Here is an 11,543-nt window from a genome sequence, read left to right as displayed (position 1 = left end):
GGGGGTGGGGTCGCGGGGGCGCGGGGGCGGCGGGGCGGAGTCCGGTGAGGGTCGGGGCGGCGGCGTCGTGGGTTGGGGCAGCGCGCGGGTGGATCTGGTGGCGAGGGAGAGAGGGTCGAAGGGGATCTGGCGAGGGAGAGGGAGGATAGCTAGGGGAAGCTTACTAATGGTGCACCACACCTCGGTGCGCCATTAGAAATCTTTTTTTAGATAGCAATGCCGCACCCCGCAGCGGTGCGCCATTAGAATGTTTTTTTATTATAGTTTGAGCACAGGTTATATTGCACCTAACCCAATCCACATCAGAACCCGCCCACTAGCCCGACTGGTCAGCACGCAGCACACACACCAGGAGGTCCTGGGTTCGATTCCCAGGCTCCGCAATATTTTTTGCATTTTAAATGATGTTTGATATTTATTTGTGTTTAAATATGTTCAAACTTGTTTAAATCATAACAGTAATATTTTTTTTATAAAAACAGTAATAATTTTTTGAAAAATATGTTCAAATTATTTACTTGAAAATATCATCGGCAGCGGTGGTGGAGCGGGGGAGGGTGCGAGGGGTGCTCGTTGGCGGTGGTGGAGCGGGGGAGGGTGTGGGGGGGCAGGTGCTCGTCGGCGGCAGTGGAGGGGGATCGAGATCGAGTGTCCTCATGAATTCAAAAAGTGCCCGTGAAATTTAAAAATATTCATGATATCAAAAAGTGCCCATGAAATACAATCTAGAAATGAAGACTGCGATTTAAATACAATCGATCTTAGCTAGCTATCTATTCACAATCTTCTTGCCCTTCTTTTTCGCAAATGGAGTTCTTCTGTGGAACGAACGTCCTTTAGGTAGGGTGGTCCTGCTTCTTCTTGTGGTGTGTGCTGCTACTTCATCGTCGTCGTCATGTTCGATCTTCGGGTCGTTGTACTTGTCGAAGTCTTGCTCATTGGCTACTCCATCCATTCTGATGATCTTCCTTTTGCCTCTCCTCACGATAACACGACTGGGCTTTGACGGGTCAGTAATGAAGAAGCATTGGTCCACTTGGGAAGCCAGTACCCATGGCTCATTTTTCACGGTGACGTTTGCGCCCGCGGTCTTGGATTTGGCTTCGGGTATAACCATGGTGGTGAAATACCGGTCTTCTTTTAGGACGCTCTTGGCCCATCTGACACGGAACATTGGGACCTTCTCTCCGGCGTAGCTCACCTCCCAGATCTCCTTGATCCTTTTGTAGTATATGTCCTTGTCGTTACCGGTGTAGGATTCCATTGTTACCCCGGAGTTCTGATAACCATCGCTCTTCATGTCCTTGTTCTCGGTGTAGAATGTGTAGCCGTTATATCGTACGCCTCATAGGTCATCAGGTTGTGCTCGGCGCCCTGTGACAAGGCAAATATGAGTTGTTCTTCCGCGGAAGAATCCTCATGTAAAGGGTACGACAGAAGCTTCTGCTTGAACCAATGCGTGAAACATGAGTTGTGCTCTTTGATTATATCTCCGTCCGTCCTCTGTTGGCCTCGGTCATTGTACGTCTTCTTAATAAAGGTTTTGTGCTCTACCACCCAAGGATCGACCACGTCTATGTGTTGTAGCGCGACTAGGTTTGCTCTTTCAAAGTCGGCGAGTCGACCCTCGAAGTCGACATGCATTTTGCGGCGACCGGTGACCCCATCCAGCGAGCCTGCCGAGGTGCCTGTTGACGGGCAGACCAATGGGGTTCTCGATGCCTAGATAATTCGTGCAGTAGGAGATGCACTCTTCGGTCAGAAAGCCCTGGCTATACTTCCCTCTGGACGTGACATGTTGTGAACGTATCCTTTGATGACACCATTCATCCTTTCGAATGGCATCATGCTGTGCAGGAACGTCGGCCCGAGTTGGATGATATCCTCCACGATATGGACCAGCAGATGCACCATAACGTCGAAGAATGCGGGCGGGAAGTACATCTCAAGCTCGCATAGTATCAGCACGATCTCTTCCTGTAGCCTTCTGAGTTGCCTCATGCCAATCGACTTCCGAGAGATGATGTCGAAAAAGTTGCATAGGCCAAATAGCGTTTCACGGACGTGCGCGTCCATGATCCCACGGATTGCAACTGGAAGTATCTGCGTCATCAGCATGTGACAGTCGTGAGACTTCATCCTGCTGAACTTCTGCTTCGCTGGGTCTAGGTATCTGCTTATCTTCCCCGCATAACCGTAAGGAAGTTTTACTCCTACGAGGCAGGTGAAAAACTGCTCGATCTCCTCTTGACTTAGAGTGAAGCACGCGGGAGGGTACTCACTTTCGATCTTTTTGGCCTTTTGCCTTTGCGACGAGTTTCTGTGTCTTGCTTTGCCTCATCATCGTCATCATCATCATCATCATCATTAGCATGAAGCTCCTGCCTGATGCCCATTGATTTCAAGTCTTCCCTTGCTTTCGGCCCATCTTTGGTCCTCTCTGGCATGTTGAGCAGGGTACCAAGCAGACTCTCGCACACGTTCTTAGTGATATGCATGGCATCAAGGCTGTGAGGCACACGGTGGATCTTCTAGTACGGCAAGTCCCAGAAAACAGACCTCGTTTTCCATACCTTCAGTAGCGGCTCTGGCGCCTTTTGCTTCTTTCCCGGCAGTGGGCAATCTTTCCAATTTTTCAACAGCTCGTCTATTTCCTCGCCGCTCCTCGTACGCGGGCGTTTTCGGGGTTCGGTTTCACCATCGAACAGATCCTTGTGTTTCCTCCATGGGTCATCATCGCGAAGCCACCTTCGATGTCCCACGAACACGGTTTTCGAAGACCCAGGATCTCTATCTAGCTAGCGATACATTGTGTCATCTATGCACCTTACGCATCCAGAAAATCCGTGGACTACCTGCCCCGCGAGATATCCGTAACCGAGATAGTCGTGCACCGTCTTGAGCAGTGCGGCTCTCATAGGGAAATATTCTTGCTCTGCGGTGTCCCACGTATTGGCTGGCGTTTTCCACAGCGTGTCTAGCTCCTCTTTCAGCAGCCCCAGAGACAGATTGATGTCGTTCCCTGGTTGTTTCGGCCCTTCAATTAGCATACTCATGTGAATGTACTTCCTCTTCATGCACAACCAGGGGGGAAGGTTGTACATCCACACAAACACAGGGCAGGTGCTATGTGTGCTTCTCTGGCTGCCAAACGGATTGACTCCATCGGTGCTCGCGCCCAGCACGATGTTCCTTGGATCCTTCCCAAATTATGGGTATTCGAAGTTCAACGCTTGCCACTGGCTCGCATCCTTAGGGTGACTCGGCATCTTGTCTTTTTTATTTATCTCCGGATCATTTTCGTCATCTTCCCGCTTCTTCTCCTCCCTATCCGCGTGCCAACGCAGGAGCTTTGCTACCTTAGGGTCCGCGAAATACCGCTGCAGACGAGGAGTGATCGGAAAGTACCACACTGATTTTCAAGGAGCTTTCTTCCTCTTCTTGTATCGAGTGACGCCGCACACCGGACATATGGTAGACTCCGCGTGCTCGTGCCGATAACTGATGCAATTGTTCATGCAGACATGGTATTTCACGTGCGGTAAATCTAGAGGACACACGATTTTCTTCGCCTCCTCGAAACTGGTCAGGCACTTGTTCCCCTTGGGAAGATGTTCGTGCCAGAATGGCATGTTCTCGTCGAAGCATGTATCGGACATTTTATGTTTTACCTTCATCTCCAGAGCCATGAGCGTTACTTTCAGGCGGGTATCCTCGGGCCTGCATCCTTCATACAATGGAGTAACCGCGTCTATCTCCAGTTGATCCAGCTTGGCTTTCTCTCGGGCGGTAGCTCTTGCGTTATCCGTCTGCTTGAGAAGCAGCTCTTGAATATGAGGGTCCTGCACCCAGCCTCCATCGTCGTCTGCTCCGGCATCTTCATCTTCATGATCATGCCCTTCGTCTTGATCTTCCTCATCATCATGTACGACATCTTCTACATGATGACTGTGTACAGCATCACCGTCGTGATCATGTCCTGGAGATTCTTCGTCTTCTCGCCCGCCCTCGCCGCGGTGGTACTTGTCTTGTTGCCCTTCCTCATTTCTAGCCCGGCCCCCATGGACGACTTCATAGTCATCTTCATCACCTTGCCACCGATAGCCATCTATGAAACCACGCAAGAGCAGGTGGTCCCGCACCTGCCCGGAATCCGGGTCCGCAATAAGGCTCTTTAGCTTGCATCTTCGACATGGACATCTTATTTCCATCTCGTTCTTTTGAAGCATCTCGGCCTTCGCGGAGCTCAAAAACCTATTCACGATGCCTTCGGTCATCGTGCGGACCATGGTCGCCTGCGGGGTAGAGCAAAACGATATTTTAGAACCAAGAAAAAATTTGGCATGACCTTCCCTAAAAATAGGACCAAAAAGAATGCATAGTGCCAAAATTCTCGCCGAAACGGAAATGAATCAACATTCCGGCAAAATATTGGCAACTATCGCATTTCAAATACCGGTACCTACAAACACAAACATATATGGAACACCACAAACACATGCAACACCACAAACATACAGAGATCTAGCTAGGCCACAAAAAGTGCATGTGCACGTTGTTGGAGCGAGCTAGGGAGAAAAAAAGTAGATCTACATCATGAAGATAGCTGTCGGGGGTTTGGTGCGACATATGCCAACGGATGGCTTATCATGGTGGGGGCAAGTAGAACGTCGCCGGTGCCTGGAAACGGGATGAGGCGAAGACATGCACGCTGGCGAATCTTACCCAACTTCGGGGCTCTCCGAGGAGATAATACTCCTACTGCTGCTCTGCGGGGTCTCTACATGATCACTATGGTCAAATGTTTACACGGTTGCTCCTTGAGCTGTGTATGGTGGTAGGAGAGGGCAAGGCTAGCTCTCTCCCTCTATCTGGTGAGGTATAGAACTACTGGTGTCCAACCCTTTGCATGGGTGCCCTGGGGGGTTTATATAGGCCTACCCCCCCAGGGGTACAATGGTAATGTGACTGGGCGCAGGCCCAGCCGTCAGTGTCTCCGACCTCCGACTTCTCCGCCGACTGCTGGGGCCCGCCAGCTGGTGGGCCCCGCCGACTGGTCTGGTACGGAGCCGACAGGCCGCTTCCGCCGCGGGCGGGTCTTGCCGGCTGCTGATTACTGTAGCCGTGCTCCTAATGATGCAAGCTTGGTCATGGGGTCGTGGCAACAGCCCCGCCACCTGGCGGGCGATCACTGTGGCCACTCCCCATCTCTTCTTGATTAATGGCGCGTGGGCCCAGGGGAGGGCTCGACCGACTCCCCCGGGCCGACTCCCGTTGGGTCCGACTGGTGGTGCTCCCGCCGTCTCCCAAGGTCTCGCTGGCTGGTGGGCCGTGCTGCCTCCAGGCCGTACAGACAAGCCGTCATGGGCGCAGGACCAGGAACAGTGGTGCTGATGTCAGGGCCGGCTGGGCAACAGTGCCACGCCGCAGGGAGATCTTCCCAAGTACAACGCGCTGTAGCCATGCCTGCCCTTGGTAAGGGGCGGGGAGTGGGCTTCATTGTAGCCACGCCCCTACCCCGTCCCCCTGATGAGGTCACGGTTTGTTGGAGTCGCCGGTCGACTCCCTAAAGCCGGCTTCTCTGGAAGTCGTCCCTGGGACTCGGCCGTGAGCAGGCAGTCGGCCGCCTTGCCGTAGACTCCCCAGGAGGCGGCTCTTCGCCCTGTGGTCTTCAGGGGCGCAGCCTGCCCCGATGTCTTGAAAGGTCATGGGGCTCGGGTTGGCCTACCCATGGCCCATTACTCCGACAGTAGTCCCCGAAGCTAGTGAGGCGCCGCGGACGATCGGCCGAGAAGCCTCAGCAGTTTCTCTTTCCGGGCGCAACACATGGTCTTGATTGACTTCCGCCGGGCTGACTAGAAGGAGTCGGACTCGCCCAACTCGGACTCACTCAATTCTGACTTGCTCAGTAGTTCGAACATCCCGGCGGGATTTCAAGTGGCGTGCTAGCTAAGCTTCCAGGCCGCCGCCCATTCCTGGCCTGTCACACGAGGGCACGTGGCCAGGCCGTTCTGCCATCCAACGCGCGTGACGGGACAGGCCCATAGGCGAGGCCTGCCACTACCGCGCCTCGGCGCCCGAGCGGATCCGCTATGGCCCTGGCGGGCGGTTGGGATTCCCGTGAAGTTACTGCGCGCAGTAACTTTACGTGGATCGTGGGGGTCGTGGGGCTGTGGGCACAGTAAATCCCCACGTCCGTCCCCTCGGCTTCGCAGCCCATAGGACTAAAAGTAGGGGGAAGAGGGGGCACGCGCGCCCCTCCTTCCCACTACCCCTCGCTTCTTCCTCCTCGCAGCTCCTCGCTCTCCTTCTTCCTCTTCTCTTATTCGCCTTGCCGCATGCCCAAGCTTCGGCGAACGCCGCGGCGACAGCTTCGCGATGAGCTCTTCCTCCGCTGCCCCGCCTCCCCCAGTGCTCTCCGGCACCTGGGACGGCTCCGAGGTCCATGAAGACCATATCGAGTTCCTCCGCCGGACCCGTCGGCTTCCCGGCGAGGGTCGCATGCAGGTGTGTCTCGCGCCGAAGGGGGAGATTTCCCCCGCCCCGCGGGAGGGCGAGCGGGTCATCTTCCGCTCGCACTGCCTGCGCGGGCTGGGGCTGTCGGCGAGCAGCTTCTTCCGGTCGTTCATGGAGTTTTACGGCCTCCAGCCGCACCACCTCACCCCCAACACAGTGGTGCTGATGTCCGCCTTCGTGGCTCTGTGCGAGGGCTTCCTTGGAGTCCTCACCACCCTCGAGCTCTGGGGGGAGTTCTTATTCTCCAAGCTCGGCACCCAGGCCGTGGGTGTGCCGGCTAAGTGCGACGCCTTCATCACCGTGCGAAGGACAGGAGCCGACAACCACTTCCCCTCCATCTCGCTGCTGAAGTCGGTGAAGATGTGGCAACGGTCCTACTTCTATGTCAGGAACGTCGCCACGAGGGGCGACTGGGTTAATCTGCCGGCTTTCGAAGCCGGCCCTCCGGCTGGCAGACTGCCCAACTGGTCGTACCGGGCCAGGTCGCTGACACCTGCGGGAGCCGGCGCCATCACGCGACTACGAGTGCTGACGCAATCGGAGGGTCTGACTGGCCCGGACCTGCTGGCCGCCTTCGTCTCGCGCCGAGTTCTCCCACTCCAAGGCCGCCCTCACCTGATATGCCAGATGAGCGGGGGCCGCGACCCGAGTCGGATGTGCACCAAGGACATGCCTCACGAAGAGGTGGCCCTGATGGTGAACTACCTCTCGGACAGCAGGCTCCCGAAGGACTGGTGATTCAGCAAGGAGCCATACTCCCGCGCCAACCCCCCGCCCGTGGTGAGTCGCCTTTATTTTTTTAGATTGTCTTCTTCTTGCCGAGTCTTGTTCTAATCAGTCTGCTTTTTGGTTAGAATCCCCTTCTTCACCCACCAGCCGGCACCTCGGGGCCGGCCCGTGAGTTCACCGCCGATCGGGCAGAGAGCGACGTCGACAACCCCGATCTGGGGGCGGCGACTCTGGAAGACGACGCTGAGGGAGGAGGAGGGACGACATGCGACTTGGGCCCTCGGCTACCTTCGCCGGCTGGCCTGAAGATGACACCGAGGGAGGAGTCGCCCCTCACCATCGGCCAGGAGCCAGCCAGCCGGGCGCGGGCTCTTCTGCCGCGTCGGGCGCTCCAGGCGGCGGGAAGAAGCGTCGGGCTGCACCGACTTTGTTTGGCAGCCGGCCGAAGAAGCCCAAGGGCTCGGCTGCAGCGACCCAGCGGGACGAGGCAGCCGCGAAGGCCATCCGCTTCTGTAAGGAAGTGAAGAAGCCGCCGTTGGTCTCTGCGTGAGTATTCTGACTTCAAAGTTTATTCTTTCTTTGTGTTTTGTCTGAGTCTCTGCTCGCCCTTCTTTCTTCAGGGCTCCCCTCTCTCTTGAGCGGGTCGCCGCCGCCTCCGTCATGGGGTCAGCGGGGACGCCCGCCACCACTCGGCGGATAGACCCCGCTGCCGACTTCCGGGAGGCGACGGAGCGGAATGCGCAGGAGAAGCGCAATGAAGAAGAAGCCCTCCGCCTGGAGAAGGCGGAGGCCGACAGGGCGGAGGCCTCCGCCAAGAAAAAACTAGCGGAGGCCAAAGCCGCCGCCGCGGCGAAGCAGCAGGCTGAGGAAGCCGCATGCCGCCAGGCGGCCTTGCTTGTTACCCTGCTGAACTCTGCGCCGCCGCCGCCGGAGTTCACGGGGCAGACTGGAGGGGCCGACAGGGAGAACCTCGTCGAGGAGAGGGAAGGCGGCGAGCCCTCTACTCTGGGCGCGAACGTTCCGCCGCCGCCTCCGCCGCCGTCTGAAGGCGTGCGAGGCGAGCAGCCAGCGGACCCTCCGGTGCCGCCGACCGAAGAAGAGGCCGTGGTGAGGCTACTCCTTCAGGCCGGCTCACTAGCGCGCCGTCGTCTGGAGAAGGCGACTTCGGCACCCCGCCCCCTGGAGGCCGGCACCGCCAGCTCTGCAGCTCCAGACGCCGAGGCGACGAGCGCCGCACCTGTTGGGTGGGTGCGGGGAGGCGGCACAGGGCCGCTGAACCGGGCGCTCCTGGACGTCCAGGCGAAGCTCCGCGCTGAGGGGGACGCCCTCCAGAGCTGCACCAAGGCGTTCCTGGCGTCGCGGGCAGCCGTCCGGGTATGTCTTTTCTTTGGGCCTTTATTTTTCTTGTTCCTCTCTGTGGGGGCGCGCCAGCGCACCCACTGGGTGTAGTCCCCGAGTTTCAGGTCGGCTGCAGAGTAGGCGGTCTGGAACTCCAATTTGATGAACTTCTGGGTACTAACTTTGTCTGAAATGCTTGTTGCAGGACTACCACAACCTCCGCGTCACCGCCTTCAACCGTAATGTTGAAGAGTTGGGCAAGCGGACCGCCGACTTGGCGGAGAGCCGGAGTAAGTTCTTCTCCTTTTTCTCTCCTCTGCGGGGGCGCGCTAGCGCACCCGCGGGCTGTAGTCCCCGAGATTCAGGCCGACTGCTGAGCAGTCGGGCCGGATCTCCCCGGCAACCTACTTTATTGACGACTACTGTCTTTCTTTCTTTCCTTTAGGGGCCAACGCTGCTCTTCAACAGCAGTTGAGCGAAGCCAACTCCGCCCTGCTCACCAAAGGGGAGGAGTGCGGCAAGCTCGCCGCGGAGCACGATCTGCTGACCACTCAGTTGGCAGAGCAGAAGGGGTTGCTCACGAAGTCGTAGAGGGAGACGGAGGAGACGGAGGCCGCCCTCCTGGCCGAGTTCACGAGCGAGCGCTCTTCCTGGTCTGATAAGGAGGCGATGTTGTCCTCCGGCTTCCACGAGATCGAAGACATCGTTGATGGTGAGTCTCTTTCTTTTCTTTCTTTGAGCCGCCGACCTAGGTCGTGCCGACTCCTGGTTTTTGACTCGCTTTTTTGTTTCTTCGTGTCTTTTGCAGACTTCTTCCCTGGGTAGTCTCAGGCCGCTATCCAAGCCATCGAGGCCGATCATGCAAGTCGGAGGGCGGAGGGTGCAGAGACGCCGCCGATGCCCCCCGAACTCTTGATGAGCACATCTTGAGTATCGAGGCTCGCCTCCGGCCGGCTCACCGGATGCTGCGCCGGCTTCAGCGCGTCGGCGCCCAGGTGATCTCCGCCCTTTGGCCGGATATGCAGGCTCCGCGCACCCCCAGCCTGACAGCCAACTGGTTGGAGGTCGCGGCTGGTCACCTCGAGGCCTGGAAGGGCTCTTCGGCCCGGGCTGGAGCGTGCCGGGCCTTGGAGTTTGTCAAGGCGTGGTACCTGGGGCTGGATCTAGACCGGTTGGCCACGCTTCGGTCGGAGGCCCAGCCGGAGCTGGCGGCTGCAGAAGACGCCCTCGTCAAGCATGCTGCGGCGATCGCCGAGTACACCGACACGAGCATCTTCATCCCCGAGCGGTCTGAAGACGGCGAGGAGGTCCCGCCAGAGTGGTTTGGGATGAACCCAGACTACGGCGAAGACTCGGCGGAGGTGATCGGCTCTAGCGTCGAGGAGGAGGACGAGGCGGAGGATGAGGGCGAGGCGGAGGCACCAGAAGACGGAGCACATGGCCAGCCTCAGCCCGACCGCGCCTCCAGCAACGAGCCCCGTCTGCCGCCTCCTAAGCTGCCGCTGTTTCTTTTGTTTTATCTGCTTCAGTAGTCTTTTGAAGAACTTGTTAATTCGCACAATTCCACCCGCGGGGTGTATTCTGAACCTCTGCTTGACAATTTGGCCAAGGGCCTGTGTTATATATATATATATATATATATATATATATATATATATATATATATGTCTATCTTTTCTTGCTCATTGTTCTTTTGGCTGTTTTCCTTTGCCGCTTTCTCCTAGTTGCCTGCCTTGCCAATCGGACAGCCGCTCTGCAGACTGTTGCTAGATCAAGTGCTAGGCTACTTTGGGAAAGCAAGTACTTAGCCGATTTTAAGATTGTTTGAGCAAGTTGGATAGAAAACGACAATCCGACTGTCCGAGAGTCAGTTTCCCAGAAGGGCTTGGAAGCCGTCTTGAGCTATGTTTTACGCTTTGAGTCCCTAGCCATTTTTCATGCGATCACCCATTCTACCTTACCTCTACCCACTGTACAGTCGCTCTGCGAGCTGCGGCTTCTGACAGAAGACAGCTTAGATGTTACACACTACTTGTCCGACTACAGGAAGCATTTCATAGTGCAAGGCGGCAAGTCCCCGGGCCGACTTGTCGAGCCCGATGCCAAGCGGCATGACAAAGAGTAACATACTTGTAGGCATAATTTTTATCAAATAGACAAAAGAGGGCAGTCCCCGAGCTCGTCTTGGGGGGCCCGAAGTCTTGGTACTTTAATACAAAGGGTAGCGTGGTACATACTGCATCAACTGTAAAATCTTTGGAGAAGATTTGCGTTCCATGGCCGCTCTGTCTCCTTGCCGGAGTCGTCCCTCTTGCATGCTTGGGGCTTCTGAGCATCGATCAGGTAGTAGGAGTCGTTGCCTAGTACTTTGCTGATGATGAAAGGGCCTTCCCAAGGCGGCGACAGCTTGTGCTGGCCGGCTGTTCGCTGGGTCAGCCGGAGTACAATGTAACACCCCAGATGTAACTTTCCAAATTTGTACTCCAACTCTTGCCGTTTCCGGCGTTAAGTTATATTTATTTCCTCGGGTTCGGGTTTTGTCTTCGTGTGTTGTTGTCATCGTCGTGCATCTCATATCATGTCATCATGTGCATTGCATCTGCATACGTGTTCGTCTCATGCATTCGAGCATTTTCCCCGTTGTCCGTTTTGCATTCCGGCGCTTCGTTCTCCTCCGGTGGCCATTTCTAGCTTTCTTTCGTGTGTGGGGATTAAACATTTCCGGATTGGACCGAGACTTGCCAAGCGGCCTTGGTTTACTACCGGTAGACCGCCTGTCAAGTTTCGTATCATTTGGACTTCGTTTGATACTCCAATGGTTAACCGAGGGACCGAAAAGATCTGGTGTGTGTTGCAGCCCAACACCCCTCCAATTTGGCCCAAAACCCCACCTAACTCTGCTCCATCATCTAGAGCGTTCGATCACGATCGCGTGGCCGAAAACCGCGCCTCATTTGGAC

Source organism: Triticum dicoccoides, chromosome 7A (assembly GCF_002162155.2).
Source record: "Triticum dicoccoides isolate Atlit2015 ecotype Zavitan chromosome 7A, WEW_v2.0, whole genome shotgun sequence".
Classification (NCBI taxonomy): domain Eukaryota; kingdom Viridiplantae; phylum Streptophyta; class Magnoliopsida; order Poales; family Poaceae; genus Triticum; species Triticum dicoccoides.
This window is presented reverse-complemented; position numbering follows the sequence as displayed.